The sequence below is a fragment of the Mytilus trossulus genome, chromosome 9, assembly GCF_036588685.1.
Source record: "Mytilus trossulus isolate FHL-02 chromosome 9, PNRI_Mtr1.1.1.hap1, whole genome shotgun sequence".
Lineage (NCBI taxonomy): Eukaryota > Metazoa > Mollusca > Bivalvia > Mytilida > Mytilidae > Mytilus > Mytilus trossulus.
Genome location: NC_086381.1, coordinates 47480656 through 47505196, shown reverse-complemented (window position 1 = coordinate 47505196; position 24541 = coordinate 47480656). Strand labels below are relative to the sequence as shown.

The following is a 24541-nucleotide window of genomic DNA, read 5'->3' as shown; positions in this document are numbered from 1 at the left end:
TCTTTTGCAAGGCAATTTTCAAAATCAAATGAAAGATTATAATTTTGGTGATACAGTTTAACTTTGCTCTAATGTAAACAAGGAATCACACTTACAAGTTTGACAACTACTACCCGAGTAAGTACCAACACCACAAAAAACTGCATAACAAGGATTAGCTGAATAACAAGAAAAATATTTCCCTTTTACCTATTCAATCTCGTCAGTTTGATTACGTTGAAAACTTGTTGGAAAAGTAATTCACTTGAAACTGACATTTATAGTCATGAAAGTTTGAAAAAGAGATGTTTCAAGAACTACTTTTCAAAACATAAAAAAACACAAAAAGACAGTTAGAGAACAAATAACACTTGGCAAGCTCTAGTATATGGGTCATGTTTTCAATCTCCTTATGGCAGAATAAATATTTGGGCAAAAATTATTGTAATCATATATATATGTCTCGAAATCTAGATCTGGTGTACTAAAGAAATATTGACACCGAATGTTTGTGGCACAACATCGTAGCCACAAGTTAACAAAATTTTTTTCTTTCTGTGACGTATTAAATTTATATTCAGATCCATTTTGTTACATCTTGTGATCAATTTTATTTGGCAATCGTCAATGGCAGTCAGCAGGGTTAAAGAACATCAGTTGTTCGACCTGTTAGTCAAATGCGTTTTGTTGAAATATACTTTTTCACTTTTTGGTCTTTTGGAAAATGTTGTTTGTGCTGTTTTTAGACCCTTCTACAACGAAATTTGTTTGACATGCACACGTATAAAAATTGCGGTTTTTATCCAACGCAATCATAGGTTTGAACGTAGTTTTCAATTTAGACTCGTTTATATTTTTTGTTTGGGCATGTATCATATTTTCCCTCCGGTTTATATGATCCGTTCATCCTATATTGTCTCTTAAAATTCAAGAGTCAATCTTAAATTGAGAGTAAATTATATGGCCTTCCAAATACCGTTTCGATCCCTAACATCACTGAAGAGACATATATTGTCGAAATCTAGATCTGGTGTACTAAAGAAATATTGACACCGAATGTTTGTGGCACAACATCGTAGCCACAAGTTAACAATTTTTTTCTTTCTGTGACGTATTAAATTTATATTCAGATCCATTTTGTTACATCTTGTGATCAATTTTATTTGGCAATCGTCAATGGCAGTCAGCAGGGTTAAAGAACATCAGTTGTTCGACCTGTTAGTCAAATGCGTTTTGTTGAAATATACTTTTTCACTTTTTGGTCTTTGGGAAAATGTTGTTTGTGCTGTTTTTAGACCCTTCTACAACGAAATTTGTTTGACATGCACACGTATAAAAATTGCGGTTTTTATCCAACGCAATCATAGGTTTGAACGTAGTTTTCAATTTAGACTCGTTTATATTTTTTGTTTGGGCATGTATCATATTTTCCCTCCGGTTTATATGATCCGTTCATCCTATATTGTCTCTTAAAATTCAAGAGTCAATCTTAAATTGAGAGTAAATTATATGGCCTTCCAAATACCGTTTCGATCCCTAACATCACTGAAGAGACATATATTGTCGAAATCTAGATCTGGTGTACTAAAGAAATATTGACACCGAATGTTTGTGGCACAACATCGTAGCCACAAGTTAACAATTTTTTTCTTTCTGTGACGTATTAAATTTATATTCAGATCCATTTTGTTACATCTTGTGATCAATTTTATTTGGCAATCGTCAATGGCAGTCAGCAGGGTTAAAGAACATCAGTTGTTCGACCTGTTAGTCAAATGCGTTTTGTTGAAATATACTTTTTCACTTTTTGGTCTTTTGGAAAATGTTGTTTGTGCTGTTTTTAGACCCTTCTACAACGAAATTTGTTTGACATGCACACGTATAAAAATTGCGGTTTTTATCCAACGCAATCATAGGTTTGAACGTAGTTTTCAATTTAGACTCGTTTATATTTTTTGTTTGGGCATGTATCATATTTTCCCTCCGGTTTATATGATCCGTTCATCCTATATTGTCTCTTAAAATTCAAGAGTCAATCTTAAATTGAGAGTAAATTATATGGCCTTCCAAATACCGTTTCGATCCCTAACATCACTGAAGAGACATATATTGTCGAAATCTAGATCTGGTGTACTAAAGAAATATTGACACCGAATGTTTGTGGCACAACATCGTAGCCACAAGTTAACAATTTTTTTCTTTCTGTGACGTATTAAATTTATATTCAGATCCATTTTGTTACATCTTGTGATCAATTTTATTTGGCAATCGTCAATGGCAGTCAGCAGGGTTAAAGAACATCAGTTGTTCGACCTGTTAGTCAAATGCGTTTTGTTGAAATATACTTTTTCACTTTTTGGTCTTTTGGAAAATGTTGTTGGTGCTGTTTTTAGACCCTTCTACAACGAAATTTGTTTGACATGCACACGTATAAAAATTGCGGTTTTTATCCAACGCAATCATAGGTTTGAACGTAGTTTTCAATTTAGACTCGTTTATATTTTTTGTTTGGGCATGTATCATATTTTCCCTCCGGTTTATATGATCCGTTCATCCTATATTGTCTCTTAAAATTCAAGAGTCAATCTTAAATTGAGAGTAAATTATATGGCCTTCCAAATACCGTTTCGATCCCTAACATCACTGAAGAGACATATATTGTCGAAATCTAGATCTGGTGTACTAAAGAAATATTGACACCGAATGTTTGTGGCACAACATCGTAGCCACAAGTTAACAATTTTTTTCTTTCTGTGACGTATTAAATTTATATTCAGATCCATTTTGTTACATCTTGTGATCAATTTTATTTGGCAATCGTCAATGGCAGTCAGCAGGGTTAAAGAACATCAGTTGTTCGACCTGTTAGTCAAATGCGTTTTGTTGAAATATACTTTTTCACTTTTTGGTCTTTTGGAAAATGTTGTTTGTGCTGTTTTTAGACCCTTCTACAACGAAATTTGTTTGACATGCACACGTATAAAAATTGCGGTTTTTATCCAACGCAATCATAGGTTTGAACGTAGTTTTCAATTTAGACTCGTTTATATTTTTTGTTTGGGCATGTATCATATTTTCCCTCCGGTTTATATGATCCGTTCATCCTATATTGTCTCTTAAAATTCAAGAGTCAATCTTAAATTGAGAGTAAATTATATGGCCTTCCAAATACCGTTTCGATCCCTAACATCACTGAAGAGACATATATTGTCGAAATCTAGATCTGGTGTACTAAAGAAATATTGACACCGAATGTTTGTGGCACAACATCGTAGCCACAAGTTAACAATTTTTTTCTTTCTGTGACGTATTAAATTTATATTCAGATCCATTTTGTTACATCTTGTGATCAATTTTATTTGGCAATCGTCAATGGCAGTCAGCAGGGTTAAAGAACATCAGTTGTTCGACCTGTTAGTCAAATGCGTTTTGTTGAAATATACTTTTTCACTTTTTGGTCTTTTGGAAAATGTTGTTTGTGCTGTTTTTAGACCCTTCTACAACGAAATTTGTTTGACATGCACACGTATAAAAATTGCGGTTTTTATCCAACGCAATCATAGGTTTGAACGTAGTTTTCAATTTAGACTCGTTTATATTTTTTGTTTGGGCATGTATCATATTTTCCCTCCGGTTTATATGATCCGTTCATCCTATATTGTCTCTTAAAATTCAAGAGTCAATCTTAAATTGAGAGTAAATTATATGGCCTTCCAAATACCGTTTCGATCCCTAACATCACTGAAGAGACATATATTGTCGAAATCTAGATCTGGTGTACTAAAGAAATATTGACACCGAATGTTTGTGGCACAACATCGTAGCCACAAGTTAACAATTTTTTTCTTTCTGTGACGTATTAAATTTATATTCAGATCCATTTTGTTACATCTTGTGATCAATTTTATTTGGCAATCGTCAATGGCAGTCAGCAGGGTTAAAGAACATCAGTTGTTCGACCTGTTAGTCAAATGCGTTTTGTTGAAATATACTTTTTCACTTTTTGGTCTTTTGGAAAATGTTGTTTGTGCTGTTTTTAGACCCTTCTACAACGAAATTTGTTTGACATGCACACGTATAAAAATTGCGGTTTTTATCCAACGCAATCATAGGTTTGAACGTAGTTTTCAATTTAGACTCGTTTATATATATATATATATATATATAGGTTCTAAATTATTCAACCTGTACCAGTACGTTTTTAGTATAAAATATTAACAAATCTAAATGAATTACAGAACTATTTTTTGTGTAAAAAACAACCAATACTTTTTTTCCTCGATTACTAGATACCATCAAGTCTGAATTAACTAACAATTTCAACGGAAACGTTTTGATTGGATCTTTAAATCAAATTAAAATCGAATCCCTATAAACTTTTGTTTTATTTATTAGAAATTAGTAAACGTATGTATTATGAAAATCCTAAGTGACATGCCCATGACCTACTGCAGTAGACCATATTCATACTGCCGACTTTTCAACCCGGGTTTTATAATTTATATAGTGTCAACAACTACAGTATTATGTGGTAGGAAATCCTGGTACTCTGTCAAATACGAGCAACCTAAAGACGAAAATTCGAATTTACAATCGGTGTAATTTTGGGGTAAAGTTTACTGTTTTTTTTATGAATTAGGTTTGTATAGTACACATTACACAGTTACTTTTCCCTAAAAAATATCGTTAAAATCTATAGTTTACTTATTTAAGTTGCTCTTGCTTGGAGGAGTACCAGGATGTCCAACCACAGAAAAGGAAATCTGTCAAAAAAATACATTACGCAGTCAAAAGTCGGTAATTTGAAAATGGGCTATTGCCCCGAAATCTGTGATGTCGATAGCCAGTGTCATACCCGATCAGTTTTCATAATATTGATTAGTTTCACAAAACTTTGACTAAAGTTGATAAAATAAATACTGAATTTGTCATGACTTACGATCAATTTTAAACATTTGCCATGTTATTAGTTTTTTAACTTAAAACGTACGAACATGTAGTGTACAAATTAAACTTCATGGTGAGGAAACTAGAACACCCATAGAATTGTAAGGTATTGTTGTAAAAACAACTTGTCCAAGTATAGGATCAAAATACTAATACATGACTTGTTTTCCATATTAGCCCATAACCTTAATCCTAATAGTTATCAAAGGTACCAGGATTATAATATAATACGCCAGACGCGCGTCTTAAGCTATTATTGAGGTCTTCTAAGGATTCATGATCCCATATTGAAAAGGCAATTTAATATTGTTTCATTTTTTTTAATTTATTTTAATCTCTAGATATAACATCCTATTATTCTTCTTTTATCACTTTGTGTATTATTATCAGAAAAAGTTTTAACTTGAACTTGAACTAAATTGATCATAAAATCAATCGTACTATAATCAGTGAATCCATTCGTTTTCCAACTAATACGCTTCTGAAAGCATTGAACAGATTAAAAAATTATATGTTAAATAATGCAAAAAAGCAATATAAAAAGACATTGTACTGTTTTAATGAACAAATATATTTAGAAACATCGTCTTTGTGTTGTCGGAAAAGCTTTTTAAGAAATTATGTTTGATAAGTACATATTAATCATGAATGGCACACTCCCTTTATTTCATTCTTAAGAATTCAATATACGATTAATATTTTTTTTAATATGCAATCGAAAAGATAAACAAAAAAACTATGCCAGCTGAATTACTTATCCATCAAAATAACAATCTTCAATTTGTGTATTACATTATCAGAACAATAGTAATACAATGTAAACATTTTCACAATTATTTTCGAAAATATGTTCTTGTATGAGAAAAAAAGAAAGCTGTCATTTCTTTTTTTTTTTTTTAAATCAGAGCTTATGTACGAGATTGACACAATATGTGTACATGTCGTCAGAGAGTTAAAAATAATTATGTGTGGAATAAAAATGTTCGTATGAAACAAACAAAAACAACAACTAGTATTGCATGTATTTGCTTTCTAGGTCTGTTTTATGTTTACAAAGAATTATCATATTTTCTTTTATAAAGAAAAATAAAAACATGTATTATACATGAATGAAACAGTAGTATTATGACCACATAACCAAAAGGCTTGTAGAAGTAAGTCTACAGTTCATATATTGTGTATCCCTACTATAAAATTTATTCTATAATACGTTTTTACAACATAAAAAACTAAAACTGAGCAACACAAATTGCACAACGAACCGTGCAAATGTCAGTTGCTATAGAAGTGAAACAGATCTGGCTTCAAGTGTAGCATCCATCGTAAAACTCGAATCAAATAAATCATGGAACAAAGACGGGGAAAATCTATCATCGGTAAATATGCATACATAAAACCTTAAAATCTAAGACAATCTCGGATAGATTGTCAATTAAATCTAACTAGGACACATTTCGTGTAAGGCTATAAATCAAACACTAGCATAAGAGTAAGAGATTTACCGGTGTGACACCTTTTCTGTTGATTAATTAAATATCATTTTTTCTAATCAAACTAACTGTGCATGATAAAATGAAATTCATCTGTAATAATACTAACAAATGTTAAACATACTCACTTGCAGGATTGGTTGGAAGGTAATAACAAATATCACTGTTGTTCACTAGCGGGAAACTTTGTTCCGAAACTACCAATAGACTGCATGTCTTAGTCAATATGACATATTCAAAGGAGGAACAGCCAGGGTAATTAGAACACTGTGCAGAACATTCTACTTTCGATCTTGATTTCGTTTTGACCAGGACGTCATTTGCGGTATAAGAACCAATTAGAGGAGCTTTATACCAAATGACAAGTTCCGATGAAGCAAAACCTTCAAAAAAAGTACATATATGAGGACTTTGAATTCAAAAATGTTGTTCAAGTTGTATGGGAAAAGCTGAATTGACCAAATACAAATTACAAAGTTTTCATCTCTGGAAAAGGCATTTAGAACTTTTATTCACTACTTTTGTGAATCCTTATGATCAAGTGTACGCTTTTCTTTTTTTCCGAAGTGTAGAGAATAATGCTAAGTTATACTAAACATTCTACATGATTTTTCAACTAATCTGAACGATAGTTTGAAAAATCTTAATCAACTCTTCCAAAGAAACAGGACAAATGTGAAATTAGATATGTTAAATTAGAACAGATAAAGCAGTATCCTACGTAAATAAATCAAATCGTTTTCAAAATGTGGTTTATTTATGTCGGAGTTGATTTGTAAGTGTTTCCGGTATAATAAGTACAATATGCATTATTTGTTTGAATCTGCACATTATAGTTAAAACATACACATCGTATCGCTATAAGTCTGTCATTACTGGCTTGACAAAGGTTCCCGTAAAATTTTGTCGTCGAAATATAAAATATCTGACGCCAAATTTGAAAAGTGATTGATTTACGACGTCAATAGTTAAAGCGAGAAAGATTCCCAGGTGAACTAGACATATTTCCAAATAGCGATAATAACATTAACGTACTAATGTTCCTGCACTATAAGAGGTGTATTAATGCAGGAGTAATGTAACAGTTGAATTATAAAAAAATGATCGATTATACTTCCAATCTATTGTAGTTGACGTCAAAATGAAATATTTAAAACATATTTAAAAGTGGCAAATATCAAAACCTCATTTCCTTTTTTTTTTACTTTCAGTAATTATGGTGTGGATTTAAAACTTAAACATTGCAGTTAAAGACTGATAACTCTTGGCGAATAAGAGTTTTGTAATTATTTAAAACAACATATTTTTTCAATTGGTCATTCTAACGTAGAAAGGGAAAGAACTTAACACATGAAGGATGATAATTCTATAATAGCAGTCAGCTAATTTATCTTTGACATATTATATGTAATTAGGGCTTCAGACTCACAATATTCATAAACTGTTCATTTAAATTACAATCATAGCTTTTATATGTATGTCTAAGACACTTTAACTGGTTACTTCTGAAACGATTTTTTTTTTTTTTTTTTTTTTAAATTTTGGTGCCATTAAAAGCCAAATATCTGATATCGGTTTTGATTGGACGTTGACATTAGTTGCTTATAACTGTAAACCTTCTGGATTCTGTTGGATAGTTGTTTTATTGGCATTCATAGATTACCACGTTATATATATATATATATATATATGTGTTTAAAATAAAGCATTCATTTTAAGAAACGTGAGCATTGTAAAATAAATTCTTCTTATAAGTGATTTTTTTCAGTATAACATATCGACACAGTTGGAATGCATACTTATCCAAAACCTCAGTAAGTTATCAAGATGTATGCTTTTGGTTGAGTTTACAATTTAAGTTATAAGTGCATACATTAGACTTAGTAGGTCAAGGTTTACTACGTTTCGGGATCAAAACGTCGTAAGCTAGGTACATACATAGTGTAATGACCATTGCAATTTATTCCAATATTCTGTGATTTAATAAAACCAAGATATAAACCCACACGTGGTTGTTCATTCTTTTCTTTTGGCCACTGTTCGATCATCAAAGGTGTTGATATAACGTGTTAGAATAGAAGAAATTCGTTAGATAAATATTTATTTTGCCAGAAATATCCATTTGCTAATGATAATCGATATATGTATATAATTGTCCTATTCGTCTGTCATATCAATTCCGGTTCCAAACTAAACAAATAAATACACATTAATTTATAATCTATTACTCTTTTTAATTATATTTGAAGATCATAATTATAAAACTGTGTACTTCATGTAATTTAGTGATATCAGTTCATTTGCAATACTCATCAATTGAATTTTTAAAATAAACAATATAAATTTGAGAATTGAACAATATAGTTCAAGTTGCATCTGTCGTCGTTTTTTAATAAAATGTTTGTGGAATCAGTGACCTTTGATAGAAAGCATCTACCTTGAAAGTTTGAAAGCCGACAGCGACCTCGGTTGTCGTAAACGGGTCAACAGTGAGACTCATAAATCAAATACTCCACTTGGCAATTTCAGTCGTGTCCAATCTTCATTCAGTAAGAGGCCTCGGTGGCCATATGGTCTAGATAGTTATACTGCTGTAATCATTAGCCAGTCAACACTGAGGTTGGGAGTTCGATTTCCGCTCGTACGGGTTCATTGAGACAAATATTATTTGCAAGTCTGCCTAAGAATTAGGCAGTGGTGAAAAAATGACAAAAAAACACCCAATTTGACATTGATTTTAGTTCATAATATGTAGTTATGCACAAAAATAACATTCATTTCCGTTTTCTGTTCTAGTAATAGAAGATACAATTTGGTTGAAATGCACTAGTAATAAACGAATAAGGGGAGATAACTCTGTAATTTGCTATCATTCTAACCAATTTTTTAACCAAGTTATTTGATATTACCAGACACACACAAACAAAAGACTAATAATTTTTACTCAGGATGATGGTTAGTGTTAAATAACATGATCAGCTGGATGGGTTTTTTTCTGATCATGTTTTAATTCTTACCTAAATTGCCTGATTCGCACAAAGACTGGCACTTAATTCAGGAGGATTGTCAGTTGTCCTACCGAAGGTTTGTTGTTTTTGCCGGAGACTGCGGTTTCCTCCATCAATAAAACCTGACCGTCGATAAATATTCCAAACGTGGCGTTAAACACCAACAATCATTCAGTCAATCTTTATTGATAAGAATTTTCATTTTCCTTCCGAGGTTCTATGTTTCTTTCCGCCTACTCCGCATCCTTTCACTAATGAAAACTGACAGCAACTTTATATCAAAATAGTGCTGATTGATGCGTGAAACACCTATCACTCAACTCAAATTAAATGCCGATATAAATACAATGTAAATTTAAATGCAACAAAAACTTGAAATCATGCTGTCAATTCCAAAATTATTTTTACGAAGATAAAACTAACAGAATTGTGGTCTTAAGTGGATAGTTGTCTCTGTTGCAATCATACCACATATTCGTATCTTTATGTAACAGTTTGCTTTACTTACCAAAGTATTTAAAAAGTTCAACAATACCGAGTAGTTGTGCCCAAAATGCAATCATTGCTGTTTTCTCACAAACTCGCTCTAAATGTCCACTGATATAAATCCCGAAGACAACATGTCTATTGAGCAAAATTTTTATGGTTTCTCACAAAATAAGAGAAATCGCACAACTGATCCATTTAAAAATTGGGATCAACAAATCTTAAGAATTACTTTTTAAAGGGGAAAAATATCGAAGAGATTTCTGAATTAAATTATTGCTAATGATCTACCCACTTACTTTAAATTTTCAATATACAAACACAAATAATTTCAATGTGCTAATTAGATCAGGTTTGTACGAACAGGCAAACGCAAACATCGAAATATGAGTATTGAAATTCTGAAGTTTCAAAAAGAGAGAAAATGAGATAGAGCGTTGTTTAACTGAGGATTAGTATTTAGCAATTGATTTGTATTGTTGTGAAATATCATCGTAAAGTTCTAGGATAGTGAAAGGAGGTATAATTTTGAAGTCATTGACACGTAAATCAAAATACATTCATTCAATTATTCCATTTTTTTTTGTGTCAAATCTTTTATCTTTCAGCATGCTCAATAACATATGCAATACAACATCACAACTAGTGTTTAAATATTAAAATATACAGGCTAAAAAAAAATCATTCTGTAAGATTATCATAAGAGACTATTACATTAAATCAACATAGAAAATTTGTGTCTACTAAAAAAACAAGTTTATAAAATAATTTTTTTTTACAGTATCAAACATTTCTGCGTCTAATTGAATTAAGATAACATGCTTTGACACAGCAACGAAATTTATTAGTATGTGTAAACAAAAACACTTCATTGAATAGTTTGTTTTCGGAAATTCGTCATATACTGGACCCTATCAAATAACATGGGCTCCTATAATGTATTTACAATCATCACAGTCAAACATCTCCGTTTCAATTCTTAATGATATCGCTTCACATCGACAAAAGTCGTTCTTTGTGAGAAATGACATGATAATTGTACAAGATTTCTCAGTTTCAAAACTGTTCTTTATAAATTATATATTATAATTTTGTTCATACCTTTAACGCCAAATATGGAACAGAAATCACGTAAATCATGTACGTGGTTAGCCAAAAGGTACAATGTAAGACGGAAAATAACATTGAATATGTCTAACTGACTTTCAAATCCACATAAGAAAAGAGAACATTGATGTACAAAGTATTTAAACGTCTATCAATTGACCTTTTAATAATAATTAGAAGAGATAAGAGTGCCGATGAGTCAAATCTCGCGATAAAAATACTGACAGTGAAAAAAAAACATAATGCGATATCGCATAAATGTTTAAATAATATTGTATAAAAGAAATGATAAAAGAGACGATTTTTCATTTCCTATTGTTAATTATCCATTTTTAGATGATGACGTTTCCTTGTCACCATCTTGCGGTGTTTATATATCTCAACTTGTACGATTCGCTCGTGTATGTAACAATGTTTTAGATTTTAACGAGAGAAATTTATGTATTACTGAAAAATAATTACACTAGGGTTTTCGATATCACAAACTAGTCAAAACATTTACTAAATTTTATCATCGGTATAGGGACATCATTCGTAAATATAGCTAAACATGCAGACTTCCTATACATTTAGGTATTTCAAATCCAATTTTTATGGAAATATTCTTTATAAAGCACAAAAATGTCAGTATTCACCGCAGAAACTAACAAAACCTGTCAATAGACTTATTAAGAAGGGATATAGTAACAATACTGTTGTCAAGTCATTAAAGATTGCATAATTTGGCGTTAATATTGATTTACTTATAGGGTATTTGCAACGGAACTAAAAACATTTATTAAAAAACTGGTTGTTGGCATGACACGGGTTATGTTCGTCTCATATATGTTATGATGGTATGATACTAAACCCCTAACGGGAAGGATTGTGCCTTATATTCATATGATGAAATCATAATATTTCAATCAGTTTAATTGAAGTTTGGAGCTGGTAGTCAGTTAACTGCTAGAAGTCTGTTGTTATTTATGTATAATTGTCATTTTGTTTATTTTCTTTGGTTACATCTTCTAACATCAGACTCGGACTTCTCTTGAATTGAATTTTAAATGTACGTATTGTTGTGTTTTTACTTTTCTAAATTGGCTAGAGGTAAAGGGGGATGTTGAGATCTCATGAACATGTTTAACCCCGCTGCATTTTTGCGCCTGTCCCAAGTCAGGAGCATCTGGTCTTTGTTTGTCTTGTATTATTTTGTACAATTTGGAAATTTGCTGTTGCGTTTCGGTGTTGTGTCGTTGTTCTCCTCTTATATTTAATGCGTTTCCCTCGGTTTTGGTTTGTTGCCCCGATTTTGTTTTTTGTCCATGGATTTATTAGTTTTGAACAGCGGTATACTAATGTTGCCTTTATTTGAAAATTAGTAGGGCGTTCATTATCACTGACCTAGTATATATTTAATTGAGGGCCAGCTGAAGGACACCTCCGGGTGCGGGAATGTCTCGTTACGTTGAAGACCTGCCGATGACCTTCTGCTGTTGTTTTTTCTATAGTCGGGTTGTTATCTCTTTAATACATTCCTCATTTCCATTCTCAATTTTATTAATTTAATTAACTGAATGACCAAAATCTTTTTTGTGTGTGGTTTTCCAAGCTACAGGGTATCATTAAAACATGTGTATTGTAAAAGTAGCTTTCACTCAAAGTGACGTTCGTTATCATTTAGTTCGATTTGCTTCTAATTTGTGTAATACTTTTGTTCCCCTTATCGCACTTTCTGAAAAAAATCCGGACAGACACGTCAAAAACGCAACAAAATGAAAAAAACCGATCTGAAAAGAAACGCAATATTGATTTGGTGCAATATAGAATACCTTACGATTTATTCCTACATTAGCAATTACCACATGTACTTACAATACTTGACAATACTTGGCAATGTCTGTAAATTTAATTATAAAAATTAACATGATAATCTAATTAAATTGTCTGTGATCACACGGGTGTCTACCAATATACAATTATGTATTGTAATTGACATTTTATCGTTATTGTATGAGTTTACATTGAAGGCATGTGCATTGCGGTGCAGTCATAAACCTGATTGTTACATGATATACAAACCTTGCATGGATTAAATATTGATAAGGTTCTTTAATTAATCAACGCACTCGGGTGGTGGCAAAATAAATTAATTATCTAATCAATCAAATAAATGTCGATGCTTTCAGATGCATATGCAATTGTCAAATCCTGAAAGCTGACAATGCCTATATGTTACACAAAGTTATAAAATTATTTTTTAAAATGATTGGAAAAGAATTGTTTGTCTACATAGTCGCCTCTAGTAGTGATTTCGAAATGTAACTTTTGGGGTTTAAAAAATAACGTGTGCACATGATGCAGAGATAACGACTATATGATGATATAATAATCTCCGTAAATACACGATAGAAGAGTAATGTCAATGAATATGATGCACATATTTTCTTCTGTTCAACACAAACATATAAAAAAGAAGATGTGGTATGATTGCCAATGAGACAACTATCCACAAAAGACCAAAATGACACAAACATTAACAATTATAGGTCACCGTACAGCCTTCAACAATGAACGAAGCCAATACCGCATATAGTCAGCTATAAAGGCCCCTATAAGAAAATGTAAAACAATTCAAGAGAGAAAACTAACTGCCTTATTTATGTAAAAATGAACGAAAAACAAATATGTAACACATAAACAAACGACAACCACTAAATTACAGGCTCCTGACTTGGGACAGGCACACACATAAATATTGTGGCGAGGTTAAACATGTTAGCGGGATCCCAACACTCCCCCTAACCTGGGACAGTGGTATAACAGTACAACATAAGAACGAACTTTAAAAATCAGTTTAAAGGCTTAACTCATCAGATAGACAAAAAATAAAAGTGGACGTGGCCGGGTACTTAAACATCCCGACACAAAAAGACACCATGGACAGATCTGAGAGTACTCGCAGTTATCTGACAGCTTGTTCAAAGCCAGTAACAACTAATAAAAAAATTCATGCCTCTAAGACTAAGCAATCAATCCGTACATATCCATCATACAATGGATTTAGTGTAAAGACGTCATAAACAGCCAGAGAAAAACATGACCTTGTGCAATGCCAAGTTACAGGTATCGACAGAGTGTAGATCCATGAAAATGTATATGTATATAACATACTAGTAATATTTAGTTAGCTTTTAATCTACTTATAACAAAGTCAATATTAATACCAATATTCAATGATCTTATCACAGTGTTGAATAGGTAAAGTTTATTTACAGGAGCAACAAGTTAACATGGATCATTTCTAAATTTCCGGGCACGGTTAACAACATTTCCGTAAAAAATAAGGATGTGCTATCCCGTTTGAAATAAGTTTTCTACAGGTACAACCAAACTTCAAAACCAAATCTTTATATCTATGGAAAAAAATAGTAAAGGTTTTAAGTAATTTATGGTAACGATACCCCTGGTTTAATAATTTACCTGTAATACTTAGGTTGCGTTCGTTAAATCAAAAACGTCATAACAGACACGGGCATAGCGAACAAGTTGTGAAATATAAACACCGTAAGATGGTGCCAAAGGAACATCACCATCTAAAAAGGGAAAATTAACAATAGGGAACGAAAAATCCGTCTCTTTTGTCGTTAATTTTAGTGTGTAGTTTCCCGTTTAAAACTGAAATATCTAAATCCAGGAAAGGACAGTTATTACCGAATACATTTGATTTATTTAAAGTAAGTTCCTTGGGGTAAATTTCAGCAGTGTATTGAGAAAATTCTTGATTATTTAACGAAAAAATATCATCAAGATAACGGTAAGTGTTGTTGAATTTATCAATTAAATGCAATTTCGACGGGTCTTTACTGAGTTTAGTCATAAACTGTGCTTCGTAACAGTACAAAAACAAGTCTGCTATTAAAGGGGTACAATAAGTGCCCATGGGGATACCTACAACCTGTCGATAAACATTGTTGCCGTAAATATTATCAAGAAGAAAATTAACAGCCTCGATCATTTCATCACACCTCCAGTATGAATATCTAGCATATTTACCTTTCTAATTAGAGAAGAAGGCTTTAAATGAGTTACGGCAAATATATCTACATTCAGCTTTACCAAACGACAATTTAATTAAATAGGAAAACTTTTGTTTAATAAGATATTGTGGAAGTGTAGTGTAAAGAGTAGAAAAATCAAAACTATTAACAGAATCAAAAGGACCATCAAAAGCTTGCAATTTATCTAAAACATCCAAAGATTTTTTTATACCATTATGTTCATATATTTTATTACAATAATTTATGATAAGCTCTTTAATAGTAGTTAATGAACTAGTTAAGAGCACTGACAGATTAGTTGTAGAACACTTACTAGAGACCGAGATGAAACGATATTTAGATAATTTTTAGTGTAGTTTAGGTAGCCAATACATAGTAGGGACCTTCAAATGTTCAGAAGAAGCTTTGATGTGGTTGTGATTTGCTTGTTTACTATATGACTCTCTGTGAAGCGGATGGACTTAAATGTAGATGAATTAAAAATTGTATTCTTAAGAACGTCAGTGTAGTATTTACGTCATACCACAACCACATTGTTGGCTGCTTTGTCGGCCGGTACAAATGACTGATAGTCTTTGTATCTAGTCATTTATGAAGAAAATTTATGTATTTTCATTGACTTTGTATGTTTAATTGAAAACAAAATATAGTAACTATATATATGGCGCTATCAACCATACATGTAATCAGGAATACTTTTTTTAAATTTTATTTGTAATATCTTTTAATGTTTTCCATATCATTGTTTACTTAGAATCCCATCTTTTAACTAGATAAGTCATTAAGAGAACTTTACTGCTGATTACACGTACTTGCAATATGACATGTTGCATCGACGTCTATTTTTTTTCAATGCGTATGTCACATGTTTTACACTTAGAACTTTAATATCTGTATATGCCTTACTTCTCCCCTTCCTAGGCCAAGCTATTGTATTCTGTATAAAATTATTATCGTTTTATGTTTTGCATTCATAATCTTCCTATTGTGAAAATGTACAAAAGTCATGTTTATGCATGTTATGTATATGTATATTTATATATATTGTTTATGTTTTGTATCAGAAACATGTTTGCCCTGATTAAACAACAATATTGCACTTCTCCTTCTAATTTCATTTATGCATTGCAAAAATTAAACACTACATGTTTTAAAAAAAACATGCGAAACTCGCTGATTCTTTCCGGTGAATGTTACCCCTGGTAGTTTGTTTGGAGGGAGGGAGGGAGAAAAGCATACATAGAGGTAAATATTTACCTAAACATCTTGACATTCGTCAACTTTAAAACAGATGTTCTCCATCGAATAACTCCTGAACATACAAGACTTACACCATAATGTAGTTATACTTCGTCCGAAGTTAAGACCAACACTTTTAGATCTGTAAATTTAAATTAGGATATCGGGACAATACTACCTGGACTGTGTTCACCATCAATATACGATGCATCAATTTAAGTTTTATAACGTCATTAACTTAGAAATTTTACTTCGTGTAATATTATTGAGGCATTCAGAAAATTTAAACATATTTCATCTAAGCATTTTAATTACTCGTATTTACTGAGCCCAGATTGTTTATGTCATTTCAAGATTAAACATGATTTTTTATTCAATGTTGTGTTTCGGTGTCTCTGTTATAGCGCCTGAATCGGTTTCGTATCTGCTTACGTGCTTATGCTCTTGGTTGGAATTGAAAGCCTATTGACATACAAATTCTGTTTTTTTTTAAACCATTCGTACTTGATGAATGAGATTCAATAAGAACTTGAAGACACGAGTACTGTAATTACCAGCGTACATGTAAACAATCATACAATTTTTTAGACCAAATTACTTATTTAATAGTATGACTATTGTGTGTATGGTATATGTCTACCCAAAATACTTTCAAGTAAATGTACTAATTATGTTGAACTAAGAACACAAATATTTATTTTGAAAGAAAGTTTTCTTACAATCGATATGTTTTCTCTTTCCATTGACACTCTCTTTCAATTAATAATCTTAATCAACCATTCGTGTCAATACAATTATTGTTATATTCCATTACAAATAGAGATATTGATTAATGAGTATATTTAAAATTATAGATAAAAACATATCAGAAATTTGTTGTTCAATATAGATTAATACAGATTAAAACAAACAGATTTTTTGTTCCATGTATTTAACATTTGGTAGTTTTAAATCGAAAACTAATAATTCTAAGTCTTCCAAATTTTAATTTCTTATTTTTTATTTCATTTTTTATACATAAAAAAACTGACTTGTTATGCACTTAGATTTTCTTCAAAACTTAAGCCTCATATCAAAATCATCATTGATCATAGTTGTACCAGTGAGTGTAACATTAGATGTAGGCTTACTACGAAAATATCTTAATTTATAATCGATGCAAGCAAAATGTTATATTAATGATCTACAAATCTTTTTTTTTTATTTTTCTGGTGGAATACGTCTAGAATATTTGTGCATTTGAAAATGTCATGTATGCATATTTTGTAGTATCGATAATTTACTAGTTTGGTTTCCAATATTTCAATCCGGTTGGTTTTTTGGGAAGCATGCAAGAAATGTATTTCCATTTGTGTTATATGTATATATATTCATGCCCTTTTTGGTTAATATCTTCTCCACGATTTTGGTTCGTATGCAGCATTAGCTTTTAAATTTAAGGATTTGAGCGTTTCTGGGGATTAAGGTAACTCTAGAAAGGGGCTTCGGACGCTTTACATTTAAGACGTGCGTTTTTTTATATCTAAGGTTTTGTTTATTTAAAGTTATTTTATCTTGACATTATTTATTGAAATTTGTCATTGGTATAATATTTGAAATGAGCTTTACGGAATTTTAAACTTTTAAACTGTAAAAAAATAACAAATGATAAATTCATTGTATTTCTTATCTCAGTGGATATGCATGACTTATTATCGGTTTCGTATGGTTACATGCATTTAACTATTAAACATTAATAAGTTGCACTATTTCAAGTGCTACGGTATATTGTTGCAGACCACTTGCATATCAATATACTTTAGTAAACTGTTAAGGTTAAGAAACTCGCAGTATTGCGTGGTGAGTGAATAGTGTATTATCTTACCAATGTTGTCATTAGATCTTTGAATATAGTTTACATTGGCACTAATATCGATTTTGTCATTAGCAAATTAAAACATAACAAAATCTGTACTCTCTTCAAACAGGATGTATAGAAACACATGAGACACACACACGTTCATTTTAATTTTAGAGGTTAACTCCAAAATATCATACTCATTGTCGATAAATACATTTTTGACATTACACAAGTCATGTCTACTTTGACTGTCCATGACGAAAATACTAAATCCCTGAGATGTGTTTTAGTTGATTTTAGTCTCTGATGCATAATGTTTTATCATCAATTGGTTTGGCTTTTCACTACATGTAGCTGTCAGTAAAAAGTAAAATCACAAAAGTACTGAACTCAGAGGAAAATCAAAGTCCATAATCACATGGCAAAATCAAATGACAAAACACATCAAAAACGGACAAAAACTGTCATATATTTGACTTGGTACAGACATTTTCAAATGTAGAAAATAGTGGATTAAACCTAGTTTTATAGTGCTAAACCTCTCACTTAACAGCGAGTACTATCAAATCGTACGTTCTTGTTAATTTGACCTGTTGAGACTATTTGGAATGCATTTTTTTGTTATTTATTTTAACATGTACCTGGTCGATATTCCATCTTTGATTGCTTTCATTTTTTACAAATTGTCACTTCTTCGTACTATGAACATCAAACTTACTTTCTCTTTGAATACTGTTTCGGCACCTTTACATGAATAACAAGAAGTTTATTGGGGCACTAATTGCATAATTTTATTGTTGATATTCATCCACCATGTACCAAGTTTTGGATTAGATTTATTGACATACAAGAAATGTGTGGTATTACTAAAGGGACGAATTAATTCTCATTTACCTGTTTATAATATGACGTATTTTTCGTAGAATTAGTGTTACTAAGTGTTTTGATAACGCTAAGTCATTCCAAATAATGTTTAATAGTTTGTCTTTCTATGTTGTGATGTAATACTATTGTTTCAGACAAGGGAGAAGGTTAGGTTCCACTAACATATTTATTCCCACTGCAATTGCATGCACCTGTTCTAAGTCAGGAATCTGATGTTTAGTGATTGTCGTCATTTATGTGGTTCATAAGTGTTTCTCGTTTTTCGTTTTTATATAGATAATAGGTTTGAATGGTTTTACATTAGTAATTTTGGGGGGTCTTTATAGCTTGCAGTTCCGTTTGAGCCAAAGCTCCGTGTTGCAGGCCGTACCTTAACTTATAAAGGTTATATTTTATGAAGTGTCACTTGAATTGAGAGTTGTCTCATTGGTTATCATACTTCTTTATCAATAAATATCTATAAATAGTATATCTTAATCTGATGTATTTTTCCAATACGGTTACTTCACTGGATAAAATATTCATTTGTCTTTGGTTTTTTAAATGTGTCAAGAAAAATAATTGTCGAAGTGTTCCCATGGTAATGATATCTTGTTGAAAATCATTTGTATATTTTAGATGAAAATGTTTAGAAAACAGCAGTATTGTTTAGAAAGTATATAGCAAATGAATACGCTAGAACTTCAATGCGAATTATTAACACGGTAAATTTATAATTTTAAAGGAGTATACATAGATTAGCAATAAGTTATTCAATAATCATTGTGAACTTTCCGCACTCCATAAAAGTATAAAAATAGAAATGTTCTACTAAATATGAGGCTTTTAGCTGCTGCATGTCATCATCTCGATGATCTCTTTTACGGATAACACGTACAATATATACAAATGATTTTCTAATGGTTAATTTTGCAATTGCGTGTTGTGATTTGTGCGATTAAATGAAGCACGATAGTCGTTCTTTTACATTTCAATTAAAAACCTGCAATTCAACTTAGTCATAACAAAATGCAATATTGTGTTTTAGAATTACACATGCAGAGTCTTTTCAAAACTTTAAGGAAATCTTTTTAAAAAAAACTCCCAGGCAATCTATTTAAAATAATTACCAGGAAATCTTAAAAGAAAAAACAAAAAAACAACAACGTTAAAATAGACACAGCCGTTGTATCATGTTAATCATGTTTATATCGGTGACTCTAAATCACACAATCGTTATCTATTAAAACAAACTTTAACATATGCCAACTCAAGATTCAAAAGTACAAAAAGCAGAAACTGCATTCAAAGTTTTGAAAAGGATAATATTTCAATATCGATGACCCTGATTCAGACCATCTTCATTACTGTATTGTACTGAATATGAAATGTTTTAATTCACATAATGTCTGATTCTTATGAACATAGACGACTTTTCAAAAGAAAAACTATATATGAAATATCAGTTAAAGCAATTCAAAATTACAACATTTTACTTTTAGCATGGTAAGTACTATAAAATATCTATAAAAACTGTTAGAATAAGTTTCATCACAACATTAAAGTGGAGTTAAAGTCAGATAAGATTGTAAGGATGTTTTATTATATAACCTTGAACTTTTATTTCTTGGTTGTTGTTTTCTTAAGGAATTTGGTAAAGTTTCTGACCAGTTGAACAATTTGGTTTTAAATACAAATTGCAGTTTGGTCAAACTGTTTTAATAAAATGTAATCGGTGGAGATCAACACTAACAGTCAAGTCACGGTATTTTAACAGTGTACTCTGATTGTCAGTGACGATTTTTCATTTCAATACATAAGAAAATGCGTGTATGCTTGTACCCAGTCAATAATATGACAGTCATGTCCATTAGTTTGATCTTTTGATTTTTTCCTTTTATCTAGGAATTTCCGTTTTGAATTGTCTTGGAATTCGGTATTGTTGTTATTTAAATTTTAAGCAGCTAATTTCCTAATTAATTGAAATTGTAAACTCCCTGCACTCCTCAAAAGGAAAAATTGTTATGCAACACTTAATACTAGTATCCAACTATATAAAGGTGCATGTTATGCATAATATCGTCCCCTTTCATCATCTTCACGGATAATGATCTTCCCATGCAATTTATTATGGTCGATTTTTTGTTGTTGATGTGTTTTATTGGCAAGTGCGTGTTGTGATTGCATTTGTCATTACAGAATTCAATAGTGTGTTCTAAAATATGCACAGTCAAGAGATCTATAATAAATCTTTCCGGAAATCTATTGCAAAACTTTCAAAATATCTATTCAATGAATTATCAGGAAATTTATCACAAAATACCTTTATAACATACGTAAAAGCAGACAGTTCTATCATAGCCTAAGTATATCAATAACTCTAAATCATCTGGACCATCTTCATTTAGTAAAATTAACTATTTATAGAATGTAAATTCAAGATACAAAAATATGAAAAGCAGAGTCTGCACTCATAATTTTTTACAGGATAATATTTTTAAATCGGTGACACTGATACGGACCTTCGTCAATACTTCCTTGTTTAATAAAATAACTCTAAAGCATCACGCAAACAAACACATCGGAAAATGTAAATGAATGCAAGAAGTCTATATTTTATGATCAGGTTAAACCTAAAATATACTCTTTGCAAAACATTTTGTGAAACATCTATGCTTCATTCAAATAATTTGATCTATTTTTTTATATAGTAAACTCCAAAACATGCATATAATTCCAAAAGATAATTTCATATTTTAATGCATATCTAGGTATTTTTTAGTATTTTAGATCGATAAATAAGTTTAATTCAATACAAAAATGATTACTCACGATGCTGGATATAAAGACGAGCAACACGATCCCTGCATAATATTGGGGAGATCAAATGGGTAAACAGATCCTACTTCACTAGTGGCAATTGTCATGTTACTCATGGTTAAAAGATACACGGTGATGACAACATTCAGAGATGTCAGGATCAAGGACATTTGCAGAAGGTTACGACAATTGGAACATATTTTGTAAGGGTCAATATTTTCTGAGCTGTCCAGATAACCCTGGAATTAGTTTTTCAATAGAAACTCATTTCGAGGCTAAAACTTTTAAGTTTCGTTAAAGGTTATATCCTAGACTTCAAGTTTATATGCACTACCATTTTTTTCCGTCATATTACATCATTAATAAAACTGGAATTTCTAAAAGTTGAAAATTATACTAAATGTTGTACTCCCTCCCCCTTTTTCATTCTCTCTGAATCTTCTTCAGAATCTAAGTTGGTCGATATCCATGTTTATTTATATTGTAACATTTTAAAGTTGTATTTCTTCTAGATGAAGTATAGAGATCATATCTTGGAATCAGAATCTAAACACAACAAAATATATGTAAATATTAAAAAAAATCCTCACAAGAAGCGTAGATCTTAAATCAGCTGTATTTACAAAGTTCAGCCTATAGAAACGAGTATTATTCAGTTTTCGTTGAAATAATTTTGTGACTTTATATACTAGTACTTCAAATTAGATAAACTCATCTTTCAATGTCATGAATGTGTAACCAAGCCAGATTCAATTTTAAGCCATGTGGTTTGTTTTCTTTTTTCTATAGTTTCCTTTGATGGATTTAAAACAAACAACTACATATGTCATCATTATAAGTGTCATTCTAATCAAGATCGGGATGTTCGAGTTTTATTGAGAATCTATTTGTTACGTACGACAGTCAGACGGATTGACAAAGCAGTTATTGGACCAGAGGCGAAATATACCAGAGTGACATTGGAACTCATAAATAGAACAAAAACTAACAACGACATGGCAAAATGAAAAAAACACAAACAGACAAACATAGCACACAAAACACCACACTTAAGCCTCATAGATCTGATTCCTTTCACGGATTTGGCTATACTTTTTGGACCTTTTGGATTATAGCTCTTCATCTTTTATATAAGCTTTGGATTTCAAATATTTTGGCCTAAAGCATCACTGAAGAGACATGTATTGTCGAAATGCGCATATGGTGCAAGAGAATTGGTACTGTTAATTTTATTAAGCAACCCCCCCCCCCCCCCCCAAAAAAAAAAGGGTGATCTCAGGTTTTTTTGAAAAGGTAGGTAAATCATGTTTCATGTGTGGCAACGGTCGTATTACTCATGTTTAGAACAAACCTGGTTATAGGTATAAGGTGGAAGGTCACATATACTATCTGCTCCCTAACTTTTATTTTGATAAACTTTTTTATACTAGAAACAATTGAATCAGGTATTTATTTTTCCGAATTAAACATCGGGTACCTTCTGGCGCCATAACACTGTGTCCTTGCTTAAGCATGACTGATCGTATCGTTATGACCAATGAAGCCCAACTTGATCTTAATTTTACAATGTCTATCAAAAGCAAATATATTGAACACATTTTTTTTCATATGTTTGAAAGTTCGTTTTGTGTAAATATCAAATTCTTTGATAAATCTTAAACAAGCAAATGACCCGTTTCTTTTCAGCTATTTTAAAATGACGGAACTTTTGACTCATATTATCATACTCTCTTTTATATACTCTCATCCTGGCAGTGTCGTCTTATGTTTCCGATAGTATCGTTTTCTCAGCAGTATATACAATACACATGAGTATATTAGACAAACACTAAATACTAATATTTCAAAAACAAACTAAAAAAAAATTGCTACAATTCCTCAAAAAAGATTAAGATATTAAACATGTAATAATAACGCACATAAACTACTATATAAAAGACTGTCTCACATGTTGTACAGAATTAATTGTTTTTCTTATTATTTTTCTTATTCTTACTTTCTTTATCTATTAATTTGTTACAATCGTGCGTTTGTTGTGGTTCATTCTTTTGATTTGTTTTATCATTTGATTTTGCCATCTGATTAGGAAGTTTTCGTTTTGAATTTTTCTCGGAAATCAGTATTTTGGGGATTTTACTTTTGATTAATTTTGATTAGCTTTATGTTCTATCATTTAGGTTTTTAAACACATCGACATAATAAATTGCTCAGCGATATTTTTAAGAAAACAACAACAGATTGTATAATTTTTACTTACCAAGATAATTTAATATATGAAGTAAAGCAGCGTAAATCCAGCAGATATTCATAGCTTCAAAGTAAATCTACTTAAACATGTTCACTTCTTATTTCCGATACCAATTTACTCAACTGGTTAACAGCATTTGTATATGTTAATTATTCTGAAAATACAATTGTATTACACGTAAAATGCAAACACCGTTTAAGCTTGGTGTACTATTGATTTTAGGTTAACAACACTGGTCAGTTCGATAAAGACAAATTCAATTTAAAATATTCGATAGGGCTACTTTTTTTTATTTTACTTTTTTATTTTTTATTTTTGTATATCAAATGATCAAGAACTTGTTTAAAATATTTCATAATGTTTGACAAACATAGTTCTGTTCCTCATCACAAATAGTGTATTCTAGTTCTTCATCTTTTAATAACTTTAAGTTTTTAAATATGTTGGACCCGAGTTCCACTGAAGAGACATTG

The 24541-nt window shown here is 31.0% G+C and overlaps 1 long non-coding RNA gene across 1 annotated transcript; it reads right to left on the bottom strand.

The window, feature by feature from the left end:
- Positions 1-115: 115 nt before the first annotated feature.
- On the bottom strand, positions 116-24246 carry LOC134683951 (uncharacterized). Its single transcript, XR_010101122.1, has 3 exons — positions 24078-24246; positions 6545-6799; positions 116-158 (listed from the first exon to the last, which is right to left on the bottom strand). It is a non-coding gene; the product is annotated as an uncharacterized LOC134683951 (long non-coding RNA).
- Positions 24247-24541: the final 295 nt, after the last annotated feature.